Source organism: Chiroxiphia lanceolata, chromosome 6 (genome assembly GCF_009829145.1).
Source record: "Chiroxiphia lanceolata isolate bChiLan1 chromosome 6, bChiLan1.pri, whole genome shotgun sequence".
Lineage (NCBI taxonomy): Eukaryota > Metazoa > Chordata > Aves > Passeriformes > Pipridae > Chiroxiphia > Chiroxiphia lanceolata.
The window spans coordinates 45,125,562-45,141,394 of NC_045642.1; positions in this window are offsets into that span (position 1 = coordinate 45,125,562).

Below are 15,833 nucleotides of genomic sequence, written 5' to 3' on the forward strand. Positions count from 1 at the left end.
ACTGAACTTCCCCTTTTTGTGTTTTGAGTCATCAAAGCTGAAACCTGTTCACTGACTCATAGCTGTAAATCCCACAGCTGTTGGTCTTGAGGGAGTGCTCACAGCAACTTCCTGATGACATCACAACACCATTAAGAAACAAACTGAAAACTCCACATTGTTCAGGAAGTCAGAAAATCTGACCAGTGCTGGTTTACCACTGACATTAGTCACTGTGTTAACTTGAGTGAAAAGTGCTGATTGAAGTTCAGCAAGGCCAAATGCAATGTCCTGAACCTTGGTCAGGGCAATCCCAAACAGAAGTACAGGTTGGGCAGAGAATGGATTGACAGAAGCCTTCGGAAGAAAGAACTGGGATTATTGGTTGATGAGAAGCTCATTTTGACCTGACTATGCATGCTTGCAGCCCAGAAAGCTGACTGTATCCTGAGCAGCATCAAAAGAAGCGTGGGTAGGAGGTCAAGGGAGGTGATTCTCCCCCTCTACTCTGCTCTTTGAGACCCCACCTGGAGTTCTGAGTCCAGCTCCGGGATCCTCAACAGGGGATAGAAATTGCCCTGTTGGCATGAGTCTGGAGGAGAGCCAGCAGTGTGATCACAGGGCTAGAGGACAGGTTGAGAGACAGCCTGTGAGGACAGGTTGAGAGAGTTTGGGTTGTTCAGCCTGGAAAAGGGAAGACTGCAGGGAGACCTTATAGCTGCCTTCAAGAAAGGAAGGAAGGAAGGAAGCAAGCAAGCAAGCAAGCAAGGAAACCTACAAGAAAGTTGGAGAGGGACATTTTATAAAGCTATGCAGTCAGAGCATAGAATCATAGAATCAGCTGGGTTGGAAGGGACCTCTGAGATCATCAAGTCCAATCCTTGATCCACTACCACTGTGGTTATTGGACTATGGCACTAAGTACCACTCCTCCACCTCTCCTACCTTGCCTGTCCCTTCTGAAGAGCTTGTAGCCACCCATGTCAGCACTCCAGTCATACGAGTCATCCCACCATGTTTCTGTGATGGTGACTACATCACAGCTTTCCTGCTGCACGATGACTTCCAGCTCCTCTCGTTTGTTGCCCATGCTGCGTGCATTGGTGTACATGCATTTCATCTGGGCTGCTGATTTCACTTTAACTCGGGTTTTCTACCCTTAGGTACCTCTCTGGAGAGCCCGGTTTCAATCCCTTCCTCCTTCAAACCTAGTTTAAAACCCTTCTGATCAGCCCGGCCAACTTATGGGCTAGAGTCCTTTTGCCCTTCCTAGATAGACAAAGCCCATATGATTTGAAGAGATTAGGTGCCATGGAATTTGCCCCATGGTCAAAAAACCCAAAATTCCACCGGTGGCACCAATGCTTTAGCCACCTATTTAAGACACGTTTTCCTACTCCTCATTCATCCCTGCTACTTCGGGAACCTGGTCTAGAGAAAGATGTCCTTGCCCATAGAAGAAGGGTTGGAAGGGACCTTAATGATCATCTAGTTCCAAGACATTCTGTGATTCTATGATTGAAGAATTGTTTTCTTCTCCATAGCAGCTAAGTTCTTTCTGGATATATGTGGGAATATGACATATATTGATAAATGTGACCTCCTTTTAGAGGAAAAAATGAAGCTGAAACTGAGGCAGTTGCCATTTCAGCTTTTGCTTGAGTCCCAGATTTCATGTTTCCTCTATGTTTCAGCTCTCACGTGTAAAATAAATGTCATAAAAATACTCTCTTCTTAATGCTTTTTGTCTGTCTTAATTGCAAAGACTGGATGGGGATGATGTGTGGCTTTATCTGTGCAATGCTGTATAGCTTAGACTGGGGGGGGGTCATAAATGCCACTGTAGTAAAGAAGCTCTTCTTTGTAGTCCTTTCTGTAGCTCCCAGTAATTCAGTAATAGGTTTTATTTCTCCTGGTATTTTCTTGACAGGATTCCATTTAATGATACCTTATTTCCATTGGGGCAGTTCATGATGCTACAAATACTCATATTACAAGGAGGTTCATATTTTCCCTGTGGTGACAGGAAAGATGTTGCAAGTTACTGCCATTGGGGCTGATCTCTGAATCCAAGTCTCACAGTGAAATATTTTATGTGTTTGTTACCATGTGATATGGTTGCTACTGCATTTTTATCCTTAACAGATATTTTTTACAGGAAATAGTCCAAAATAATATATTTATTTGGAAAAAAACATTTGTGATACTTTTTTTTGTCTGGGCTATTTACTTCTTTCTACTTTCACCTTGTTTATCTTACTCCTGTCTTTTTCAAAAAGCTCTTAATTCTTTTTCTCATACTTCATTAGGTGATAAGGAGACAGCTTAGCTCCTACACATAACAGAAAACATATACCAGAATAATTTTTTATTATTCAAACTATATTAATGCTGAATTACTGGGCTGTCATTGGTCTGTATGCTCTATAAAGCCTTATAATGCTCATGAGAAACCAGCAAAAACAATGTGAAAGTTATGGACTCAAACACTCCTGACTAATGTTTTAAGCTCAGAGGTTTCTAGGCTTATGTGTTCGTTAACACAGAATTTGAAAAAATAACAACTAAAAAAAAATAAAAAGAGAGAAGGAAAGAGATTCCTCAACTAAAGAACGCTGATTGAAAACTCCCCTCTTAAATAATGGTCTTATCTTTGGCTAAACAATATGGGATCACAGATAGAAGTTAAATTTTAGAACAAAATTAATGATGCTAATTTAAACTCTTCTTTTTCCTTAATTTTTTATGTCACTATATTGATGGTCTTAAAATTCAGATATTGATCAACATATAATTTAACAAAAATAGAAGCAAAAAAAATCATCTGTTTACACAGTTGTCTGAAAAATTCATGTTTAGAAAAATTAAAATAAAATACAGCCCTAAAAAAGGGCAAATTTAAAGCAGTCCCAGTGAATTTCTTCTCTATTACCCTACAATTTTGAAAAAGGATCCTTTTTTCCAATGAGCAAGTACAATGGGAGCAGAGGATATCATCTAATAAAAGTGAGAGGACAAGTCATGTTCCATCATACTTATGAAAGTGATAGTATGATGGTTTTTCATAATTTCTATGGACCATGATATCCTATTTTTCTATAGCAGTAACAGTGATTTTCATTTATATTGAGCTTTTCAAGTTAACCTAGATAAAACCCTAAAAAGGCAAATATTTCAGTAAAGAATTCCTCCACTTATATCCAGAACTGACTGTTCTTTACCAGATCATCTAATGTAAGGATTCCCTAGGTAATGTAACTTTGATATTGTGTCAATGTTTTTGATATAGACTTGGCAAAAGCAGAATGTAAATATGCTGTCCTTATATATCTTGTATGTATCTATTATCATTCTGTAGATTAAGTAAGATTTTAAGTCAGTGGAAATTCTGAAGGTCATTTTTTATTCTTATTGAACTTCTGCACAGTTCCTCATCAACAGTTTTTAAATTACGTTCCAAGCATGAAAGTCATCCCTATCTTTTGCAGACAAAGGTACTAGTGTACAGAGCTGAGTAATTAATCCCAAACTCTCATAAGGCATCAGTATGACAGACCTTCTACATCTTCCTCACAAAGGGAAGCAGAGGGGCAGTCAGTGATCTCTTGTCTCTGGTGACCAGTGACAGGACATGAGGGAATGACCTGAAGCTGCATCAGAGGAGGTTTAGACAATATTAAGAAAAGATTCTTCACTCAGAGGGTGGTCAGTCACTGGAACAGGCTACCAGGGAAGTGGTCACATTACCAAGCCAGACAGACTTCAAGCATTTGGACAACAATCTCAGGCACATGGTGTGATTTTTTGGGGATTGTCCTGTGCAGGGCCAGGAGCTGGACTTGATGATCCTTTTGAGTCCTTTTCTATACAGAAGATTCTATGGTTCTATGATTCAATGATTCTAGATGCCAGCAATATTGCTGTTTGATAGAGGTAGATCAACTCAGCTTTAAAGTTAATTTATTTTTCATTGATACTTGAACTACACACACAAAATATACTCATCTGAGTAAACTGACTTGCATGTCCAAAATGATCATCAGTATTGTTAAACATCTACTTAGATATAAAATTCTATATGCAATAGTATGAATAAATAATTTGGAATGTAATGGTTAGCAATTAAATGTTTCACTTCATGAGTCAGCATGAAAAAATTATGAACCCTGTTTTCAAGTCTGTCTAAGAGGTAGGACAAACATTGTTTATAGGTGCATATATATTGCAATAGCAAAACAAGTACTGCTAAGACATCTATTTCTTGTATATGGTGTCCTTCGAAACTATTGCCAACAGACATGTGCAACATGCACTTTATGGTTATGTGGATATATCATCAATAAAAACATATGTCTCATTCCATATATAACTACCTTGGAAGTCACTATTATGTTTCGGTCTAGATTTATAACCTTTAATTTCCCTATATGGCTCAGGTTACTGTATTAATTTATAAAGTTCTTTGTTAGTGTGTTTCATAAGTGCTTTGAAATTGCTTGTTTAATGGAAATGTAAGTCCTGAAATGTGACATTGCATAAATTTCTTTTCTCTGTAAGAGCAGGTGGTTTATTTTTGTTGTTTTTCTTTTTTTTTTTTTTCCTCAATTACATAAACATGTGAATTACTTCTAAGGCCAAAGGTCTTGGAAACTGTTAAAAAACTAAAAAAGCTAATGTAAAATAATACTGGGCCTGCTCATTACCTTCCAAATTGTATTTAGTCCATATATAAAACAGCCAAAATTTGGACTTGCTGAGATAGCCTTCTGCAAGGCTTTTCTTAATTTCAGAAATTTCAAGTCTGTAAGTCACCCTTACCTTTTTGGAATGCAAAGAATTCTAATATAAGGACAACGGTGGGTTCAAACATAGGAAAATGTCCACATGTTTTTGCTGATAACTTACATATTAGACAGTATCAAAGGTTTGAAGTCCTGACTTGAAAGTTCCAGGGAGGTGAAAAAACCCCCACAATAGTAAAATAACTAAAACATTGGGAGATTTTTGTAAAACAGAAGAACAGAGGGCTCTAGCTAGGTGAGTGTTAAATATAAAAATAATATTCTTAGTTTGATTGGGCCACTTTGCACTAACTCTGAGAGGCAGTTTAATGACCGCTGACAGTGAAGGGCAATGAAACAATTAGACACTTCTATTTAAATAATTCATTTGCATTCTGAAAAATGATCAGTCATCAGCTTTGCAAGCTGCATCTCAATCACTTGTTCTGGCTCGGCTGCACTGCATTTTTCCATTTTCCATTTTAGCTCAAGATGAAAGTCATGAGACAATTGTGATTTTGTTCTGTGCATTGCAAAATACTTTAGTGGTAACTGACATGAGAATCTGGAGCTTTGTGTGGAGAGAGGGAGGAAGGATAAGGGACAGGGAAGAAGAGAGGTTCTGTAGGGAGTAGAGGATAGAAGTAATATACTTTTTTTCTGTGACAGTAAATGCTTTTTTATGCTGAAGGACAAAAGGAGGAGAATTAATCATTTATTCAAAACCAAAAGGGTCTGCTGGTTCACTATTGTAGAAACTGAAATGAAAATTTTAATAGATGGCTTGAAAGAGTTTTCACTGGTATTGCAATTAGCAGTAAATAAGGAGATAGATAAAGCATATGGTTTGGAAAAATTGTTTGTAGGCCTTCTTTCCAAATCCTTGACACTGTCATCTGAAAAGCACCAATATAAAGCAGCAAATGAGGATTCCTTTTACCCATCTGCATAGTGAACACGTTTAGAATGCGAGGAAACTGAGGAGTAGGGATGAAGTGTGACATACTTCAGCAAGCATCATCCAGCTTAACGGCCTCTGGAATACCAAGTACTCAAGTGCATTAAGGATAGAAGCAGTAATAAGATGGAGACCAGGAAATGGGAAGGGAATATAAAAGTAGTTTAGAGGTAGTCTGAATCTGGCTTATACAACACTGCTCTCTTCTATATATATATTTTTTCCCTGCAGTTTACTGTTATTTAAGATGGTGCACTCAACAGGCTAGCAGGTAGTTAAAGTTCAAAGTTCATGTATTCTGGGTTTTTTTATTTACATTGTGATATGTCTGAATATTTTGTAATCCTGATCCTTTGAATCTTGAACACAACCACAGGTCAGCTGCTGACTGATGCCTGTGACTTCAGTAACTGTAAGAGCTCTGAAAAAAACCTGTTGGGACATACTACTGATTGTTCTTGCACTGTTGCTTGTTGCTTGTTGCTTTTAAAAGCCAGGATGCCTCAAGAATTAAATTTAATATTTTAGGGCATTCCAGCATGTAGTGTATTGATTGGGTCAAATTTACAGTGGTCAAGAAGGTGCAAAATTATGACAACTGGCCTAAATATACTTTATGTACAGAGAACTGAGTGGATTAAATTTCTTTTTTTTTTTTTTTACCTCTTCTTTCTCTATAGGGAAGGGTAGTTTGTGAATGTCTTCAGTTTTTATTATTCAATAGGTCCAATTTCCATTATTCAGGGGGATAATTGCACTAAGCAGCTAAAATGAGTTAGAATGTGTTCTTCGCATAACAGCAAGTTTTCTTGAACCTTAGTAGATTTGAGGCAGTGGAATTGTAAAGAATTCATTCAGCAACTTGCTAAACATTGTCTTCTGACAGAAAATCCTAATGAACCTCATAGAAGTTGCAGATAGCTCCTGTCCCCCAAGGTTGGAGTCTCTTGACACAGTGCAGGAATGAGACCAGAGAAAATACTTCTAGGAAAGGAATGGTTTATTGATTTATTTAGGATTTTATTTATTTCACTTTTTCATTAATAGTTTTCAGTTTTCTTTTGAATCATTCTCATATTAAGCAGGTGTAGATGTTGTGTAGAAGAATGATGAAACATGGATATTACAGTATGTGCAAAAGAAGACATGAAATGTTTGAATGTCAGTTAAGCAGGAAATACAATGCTGTAAATGATTTGGAGGAGACGTGAATGAAGCAAACTTTGTAAGCTTATGTCAGCCATAGAAATAGCTAAAGAGCTTAATCTTTATTTTAGATCAATGGTATAAATAAATTAAATAGCACGTTATCTTGTTATTGTCGGAAGTAAACCAGAATATTACTGGAGAAACAACATATTGCTGAATACTACCAATGCATAAATGACAGATCTCCAACTAGGGTCAATTAAAGCACTGAGATACAGAGGCACAGGTGGTTGATCCCTTGCTGCAGCTTTGCGTGTCTTCCCAGGTTGGTCTACTGCATGAATCCTGGGTGTACTGACTGCATTCAGCAGTGTTGCATGGGATGGATACTGCTTCTGAAGCCAAGTTGTTTATATTAAGTTGTATAGGTTCACAGGAAACTTGAAAAGTATCTAATAGTTTAAGCAGCATGGTCTGATGTTTACAATAGGAGTTTAACACATACGGAGATTGAAACCATTTTATGTTTGTGAGAGACTAAAATGTTAAAGGTTAAAGATTCAAACAATTTGCAGAAGCAGCAGGTGCTTTGCTGAGGCCAGGTTTGCAACCCCCCAGCCGAGGAGAGTTTTTGGGTATGTGCCGAGAAACTTCTGACCTGCATAAGAAAAAACCAGGTGCAGAGGGTTGCACACCCACCACTGGAGGATGATCACTACAAACCAAACTTTGTTTAGAAACAAGCTGGGTTTCAAGCCAGATAAGGGAAAAGGCTGATAAGCAGCAGATCCTTCAGGTGGGATAATGCTTTTTATCGTGCCAAATTCCTCCCTCACAATAAAGGTCAGGTATAAAACTCCACCTCCTCCACCCAGAAAGTGTCTCCAGACTCATTTCTGGGGCTTTCCACCAGAGGACTGCACATGATTCACAGTGTTGCATCAGTGTAAAACTACCTCCCACAGGGGACGTAGGTGGGTATTCCAACCTGAACCTGAACACATATTAAACCATTGAACTTTATGTTGTATGGGTTTCCCCCACTCGCAATGGATCATGACTGTAACCATTCCTTTCAAGGAACAGACGTCTAAATTGCAACAATCAAGTCTATTTCCTGGATCCACAGGTGGTGACATATTTCCTCTTCATTATCTTTCTCTTCTTTTCCTTATATATTTTCTTAATTGATATTTTCATACTTTTATATTGCTATATTTCTACAGATAGGAGATTGCATACCTCCTTTCCTTTGCAACCAAATTGTTCTAAAATAAACCTGCCTTATATATATATATATATATATATATATATATATATATATATATACATATATATATACATATATATATGTATACACTGGTCATTCAGTGTTATTTCACTCTAATCTGCTCCAAGGGATCTATCAAGAAGAACCTCAGTTATCCTGTCTCACAGGTGGGTCATAATAAATGTTTTACTTGCTACTTGGCTTTCATAACAAAACTCTCTGTGGGTCAACTTCCTCTTCTGTAAAATTATGATAATCACTCCTGTCTTTAAAATAATAGAAAAAAGTTTTGTATAGATAACCTTACCCTTAATTGTTGTAAAATATTTATCCTGCCAAAAAATTAGTGTTTATTTTTTGACCTTGATATCTGGGGAAGTAGATAAATACCAGCTACCACAGTCCATAAACAGAGAACTGTGGGGGGTTTTGCTCAGAGGTTGTCTGGTTATCAGACAAGCTAATAAGTTCAACATTGCCTTTATCATATGGCTTCTGAGCCCTGAGAAAAACTTAACAATTCTCAGAAAGTTCCTTCTCTCACTTGAAAGAAAATTCACAGATAAGTTTATCAAGGAACTAATATGATAACAAATTGCAGTACAATTGAAATTATTTAGATAATGACATTGAGTAAAGTTAGGTGTCAAAGTGAAAATTAGAAAAAAACCCTGCATTGTAATGCTAGGTGCTGTTTCTATTTAACGGTTTAGACAAATATTTTGTAGATTTTATTCTTTTTGAGAAACAAGTTCAAAGTCAATGGGTTTTAGAACTGTGTTCTTCAGTTCTGGTGAATAGAAATTAATAGCTATATTTTAACTCTAGAAGGCAGCTGTTTCCTTGTAAAGCAGATGTGAAAGGTTTGCCTGCAAATTTGCTTGCTAACTCATGTTTCTTAGAAAATCTGACATCTATTATAGAAAAAAACCTGCCATCAGATTTCCTTTTATATGACTGCCATTCTACAGTACTATCATTATTCAGAGTGTAAGGATAGAATTCTGTTAAACACTGCTATGACTTTTGCAGATTATGTCAGAAAACTTCACTAAATCTATGTAAGAGCTTTTACCTTGATGCCATTATACTCTACATAGGGCATAAGTATTTGGATAGAAATTATCTCTTCATAAGACGTAATATTCTGACAATTCAGTAACTGTCAAAATATTCTATGTTAAAACAGTAGAACTTAGAAAAACTGAGTAAAGTTAGATTCTTTGTTTTTATGATTACAAAATTCTTATTAGTTGTGAAAAGGAGGCAGAACCCAGAGTATCAGCAGCTGCATTCCAGCAAATTAATTTGGATTTAGTGTTATCAAGAAAAAGACGAAGACCTTCATCTATTATTATCTCTTGCACTGTTATCTTTGTATGGTACCGTGTATGTCAGACCCTACTTTCCGCAGGAGAAACACTGCTGAGCTATCTGTAGAACAGGCTAAGCTACCCAGATCAGGCAAAAGGATCTGTGTGATGAAAGTTGCATTAAAATGGTGCAAGAACTCTCAGCTTACAATCTCTCCACAAATTCATCTCCTATCAATGTGATTTAGAAGATTTAGTTTACAGCTGATTTAAGGTGTGCTACTGTTACATATATCCAACTAAGGTTAAAAAGAAATGGGAAGGACCTGGGTGTCCTGGTGGACAGCAAGCTGTCCGTGAGCCAGCAGCGTGCCCTGGGGACCAAGAAGACCAATGGTATCTCAGGCTGCAGGAAGAACATTGCCAGCACGGTGAGGGAGGTGACCCTGCTTCTCTACTCAGCCCTAGAAAGGCAACACCTGGAGTGCTGCATCCAGTTCTGGGCTCCACAGTACAAGAGAAACATGGAGCTCCTACACCAGGTCCAGTGAAGTTCAATGAAGATGATTAAGGAACTGAAGCATCTCTCTTATGAGGAAAGGCTGAGGGAACTGGGCCTGTTCATCCTGGAGAAGAGATGACAGAGTGAACCTCATCAATGTATATAAGTATCTAAAATGAGGGTGTCAAGAGGATGGAGTTGTGCTTTGTGGTGCCAAGCAATAGGACAAGAGGCAACAGGTAGAAACTTATGCACAGGAAATTCCACCTGAATGTGCACTTTATTGTGCAGGTGACCAAGATTGCCCAGAGAGGTTATAGAACCATCTGAATCCAATCCTGTGCAATGTGCTCTAACAGGACACTGTTTGAACAGGGAGGTTGTACCAGATGACAACTGTGGTCCCTTCTAACCTTATCCATTCTCTGATTCTGTCATATATAATCCATTCTCTTAGTTAATATCCAAATTTAAAGTATACGTAACCATGAGTGGATCTTTTCTTTCCCTACACTGATTATAATGATGAGATTGTTATAGCATCCACTGATATTCCTACTTCTGCTTTTGTTATTTTCTAAAAACAATATGATCATAAAGAGTAGTAAATTCAATGTTTCGTACTGAGCAGTTTTTTTGATTTTTTTGTTTGTTTGTTTGTTTTTGGGTTTGGTGTTTTGTTTTGTTAGATCTTATGACTGGTATCCTTTTTAATGTTATTTAAGGGTCTAATTTAAATATTTTTGTTCTAATTCTTGAGTTACTTCAGAAAAGAAAAGATAATGATCAGGACACCTGAATTTGGATATTTTATTTCCAAAGTTCTGTCACAATTGATCATATATTTCTCTTATTAGTGCTTTCTAAATTAGAGATAATACTGAGTCATGTGTGAACACTCTGAAATATGATTTTTGGAATTTGTCCAAATTTCTGCCCATTGCTTAATATCAAGAATGGGATTGTTTTTAATTTGCTGTGCTGAAATTTCTGGTCATAAAAACTTTCCCCTTTTGTCTTTCTAGAATCTACCCAACATCATTTGAACTGCAGAAGTAAGCCAAATAAAAGAAATAAATACAGGCCATCCAGGTCCAAAGAAGTTTTCCATCACACTTTAAAATTTAGTTACTTAAATTGGGCTTTAATTTTCATGTTAGATTTAATATCATACTCATTGCATATTAATTAAATAGCAATGGATCATTACCAGCCCGTTTAATGAGGTGTAACAATGGCTGCATATAAAATATACAGACACTATTATTACACTGTCCTTAAACCTCAGTAAATCTGCTTAAATAACTACTAGTGCTTCAGCAAGACACAGTAGCTAACACACCTCTACATCAATTCATGGTGGTAATTGATACAAACCAGTGCCAAGTAGCTTCCAAGAGCTTGTATTCCCATCCTTCTACATAATCACTGAGAGTATCATAAAGTTGCTTCTTATTATTATTTTTAAATCTCTTTAAATTCCATCAGCACTGTGGGAAAATGACTGAGGGTAAAAAGATATTGGCATGGAAATTACAGGGAAAAATATAGTTGCTAGTTCTTGGATGGAATGTGATTAGCATACCCAAGCTCCCCCACAAAATACAATCTAAGGGGAACTAAACGGAGGCTGGAGCGGAGTGGAGACCCTGCAGCCAGGCTCTGTGGAAACCCTGGAAGAGGAGAGAACTCAGTATTATTCCTTAGCTGATAAGCTGCACATCAGTTGAAAACCAAGGGAGATAAAGAAAGATGTCTTGCTTTTGAATCAGCAATGATGCTGAAATCACTCTCCTTGAAGTGACACATGCCCCCATCCCAAGGTTGTTTTGGATACTACACTGAGATACCTCTCCCTCACTGACCACCCCTCACTGAGTAAGATGTATGACTAAAGTTACTCAAACTCCAACTAAATGTAAAGAAAGAATATAAAAGTTAGTTAAGAATGGGAAGAAGTCAGGGAAAACTCCAGCGTAACTTCTGGAGTCGACAGGCTGCACCTATCTTATCCTCCATAGGGATGCCTATTGGGTAAGAACTGCACGCTCTGTGCACCAAATTATTATCTCAAGCTGGTTTTTTTTAGGGATTAGAGCTTGTTTATGTTGCTTTGAATTAGTATATTGCTTTGAATATGTTTTTGTAGTCCTATGTTCTCTCTGGCAATCCTTGAACTTTAACCTGTCAAAATTTTATTGATAAAGAGTAACACTACATAAAGTGTTAATGTGAGTCCTTGAAGGGTGCTAGTGTTTTCTGGCAGTGGGTAAAGGTGTGGAGACCCAGGAGGGTGTCTCTCTGCTGGTGTGTCACCCTGAACATGTCAAAGTGCCCTCTGATCTAGTGAATTGCTCAGTGAGGGGTTCCCCTAACAGGACGTTGACAGACTGGTCAAGCACAAGGGTCTCAGCTTTCCCAACGTGCTGACAGATTAATCAAACATGAAAAGTTTGAGTAGTTTTCCCTTTTTCATATGACAAGCTTCAAACAAGGAATAAAAATTACATAAACAGAAATATAAAGGTAGCTATATTTAACTTATTTGGAGTTCACCTCACAAGACTGTATAATTGGTGTAATTTTAGGGTGTATACTTATTATTATGATCAAATATGAGCAATAGGAAGTGCTGTACTGTCAACATCATAAATTGTATCAGTCTGGAGGTGTCATGGATTCAGAATAACTCAGCAAACATTGTATGAAACTGGCTTGTGTTATTTCACAACTAGAGGTACCAATAAAATAACTTCTCTCTTCCTTTGGTTTTCACTGACTAATGTCTGAGCAGGTGACTGACACAGAGAATATGATGTCTTGACTGGTGGCTATTTCTCACTTTGTAAGGACAAGTGACTTTCTTGCAGCTATACCTTTCTCATGTATATATCTTTTCTACCAAATGATGATTGCATTTAAAATATTAATCTTTTACCTGATGTTTCTGACTGGAATTTGGGGGCTCTCACCTACACACCATTTAATAGCAACCACTGTTGCAGTTAAAATATTGCTTATATAAACTTTAATCTGGCAGTAACATAGGTTTCCTGGTGATGCAGTATTTTAGCAGTACCACCTCAGCCGAGTGACTTCCAGTAAAGAAACAGTTGATTCTCAGACAGGGCTCAGGAGCAGGTCAATCAGGCATGATCTAATAAAGAGTAACTGATCTATTTGTTCTCAAAACTTGAAAAGGTGTATAATTTGAAAAAAAGACTTTTCTTCATATATAGGCTGGTGTTCTGTAGATAAAAATAGATAGAATGGATTTAAATAATAAATTAAGCTTTCTTTTAAGTACTGATATTTTTCCTGCTCTTTCCAAATTAAACTTATTTATATCTAGTGAATGCACACCTTTACCTACCTTACATTGTTAGATATGCCATAGCTTGCAATCTTTTAAGTTAAAAAAGATATAGCTTGCACCTACATCAAAGGCTTTGAATGTTTCAAAATTATTAATATTTATGTTTAATTCTTCCTAAGAGAGAAAGTTGCCTTATTTTTTCCATTTTGCAAATGAGAAAATGGGAGAGGGGAGAGAAAAAGGTTGGAGGAAGTTCAAGGTGTTACGAGAGATCAGTAAGTCACTTATGGTTAAGTCTCTACATATTTATTTATACGTTAATTTATCTTCATGCTCATAGTTGTATATCAGAATATAGCTTTTTGTGCAATACAATTAATATCAACATACTTGACTAAAACTTTGAGGCAAAATAAAACAAGAGATTTCCTGCCAGCAACAAATCACGGGAGAAAATGGCCAGGAGGCCAAATTCTTGTCTAATTTATAACCTGCACAACATCACAGAGTTCAGAGTTGCTGTATGATTAATGATTTCTATAGTTAATGGAGCTGTACTAGTGTAATGAAGAGAAAAAATATGGTCCATTGACTTTCATGGAATGACACTGATCATACATTAATGCAAGTCTAGGACCTTATCTTGTGCAAACTGATCAGGATTTTTGAGACTATCTGTTGATTTTTTATATTTCAGTATAAACCACATCAAAACAAGGCTATATAAACTGATTTCTTACCTGCAACAATAGCTAGTGCCAGATATTCAGAGAAAAAAGCAAATCTCAGGTTAGAATGGCATTTCCCTCCAGTCTCAGTTTTTATGTTTCCATCTGTGCCTAGGTCCATGTCTCATACATTTTTAGCCAAGCTAATGTAACAGTTCACATTCATACAGTTTCCTCACAGATATATTGCATCTTTTGTTTTTATTTTTTCCCCACAGAGTCAAAACAAGATCTTTGTATTTGACTGAAACTCATAAATCCCAAATAATTTGGACGTAACAAGAAATTTTAATTACAGGTGGCTGACCTTCTCTCAATCCTTTTGTCTCACCAGGAGTGACCTTTCAATTTACAACTTTCTGTTGGCCTTTTCAGTTTGACAAGATCTGCTCTCTCTCAGCTTCACAGGTAAACACTGCCTATATAAATTGTCTGTGGGAAGCTGGTATTTTGTCATTTTCTGACAGGCTTGGACTTCCTAACCAAGACTTACTTGGCATAGCAAAAGGGCTAGTCAACACAAAATGACAGTCCCAAAGCCATATCTCAGTATGACAACACTACAAGTCTCCTCTTAGTTGTGTCCAAAAATCTGATATCTATTAGGCTATAGATAAACCGAAATATCTGCTATGAGGCCGATCAGCCTTGACTCATCTTTGAACACTGTTGCCATTTCCTGCCTACATTGTTATTACTTTTTTTGTAAGTTAGTGGTAAACACTTGAGAGCAGGACTGTCTAGATGCATTACCTAGAAAGATGGATCTTTAGCTTATGAGGTGCATTCCCTAGCTCTATAAAAATTAGAATATATTATTTAAATATACTATTGAGTGCTTGTTTTTGTTTTTGTTTTTGGACTTTTTTAATGAAAAAAAAAAATCCCCAAGATATCAACCAACCTAACCAATCTAGAAGGCACTAGATTATTTGAAATTTCACCCAGCTTTTCAAAGTTTATTTTTGAATTGCAGCTTGTTCTATAAAATGATTGTAGAACACCTCCATTCAAAACATCCAGAGGTCCAAACTCAGACAGACTGAACTTGGTCACAAAGTGAATTTTAATTCCAGTAGTTTACTTTGCCTGTTCTGAATTACTCTTGGACAGTAGAACCATTGCACATATGCAGGATAATTGAAAACATTAGATAAACCTGTATGAGGGAAAATTCCTTATTTTTAATTTACAATAGGACTGTTTCATTTTATATTTTGATACTAAAGTTTGAGTATTTTGCGAAGTCTCCATGGTATAGTTTCCAAGATTACTATAATTCATTAGTTTTGTTAGGTAAGGAATAATTCGTGGTGGTTCTGTGTTGATGTCTAGCATATATTTATAATTAACAAATGATCTCATATAAATATAATCTAAATATGATCTAATATACATATTAACTAAATATGATCTAATTATCTATATTCATACACTATTCAATAGTATATTAATCAGGACTTTCTCCTGCATTATGACAAAAGAGTTTCCATGTCCTATTATCAGAACTGCTCTCCACTAAAGCAGCAACTTGAGTCATTAAAACCAGAAAGGCACCAAGGTCCTGTATTATTCTGTGTTGGCTAATCCATCTCTTCAAAATACACTTACACTGTACCCTCAAAGTTAAAAAATTGTAATAATAACTGTAAGTAATTGAATGTGATCGTTACTGTATGTGGTAACCAGTTTTCTTGTATTGATGAAAAGCAGCACTGCCTGGGGCTACTCGTTAACTAAGACAATTAGTTACTCTGGTTCCCCAAATTTTCTGTTGTATCCTTAGATATCCTGAAATATATCCTTTTATCTTTAATTTATACTTGTCACTGACTGC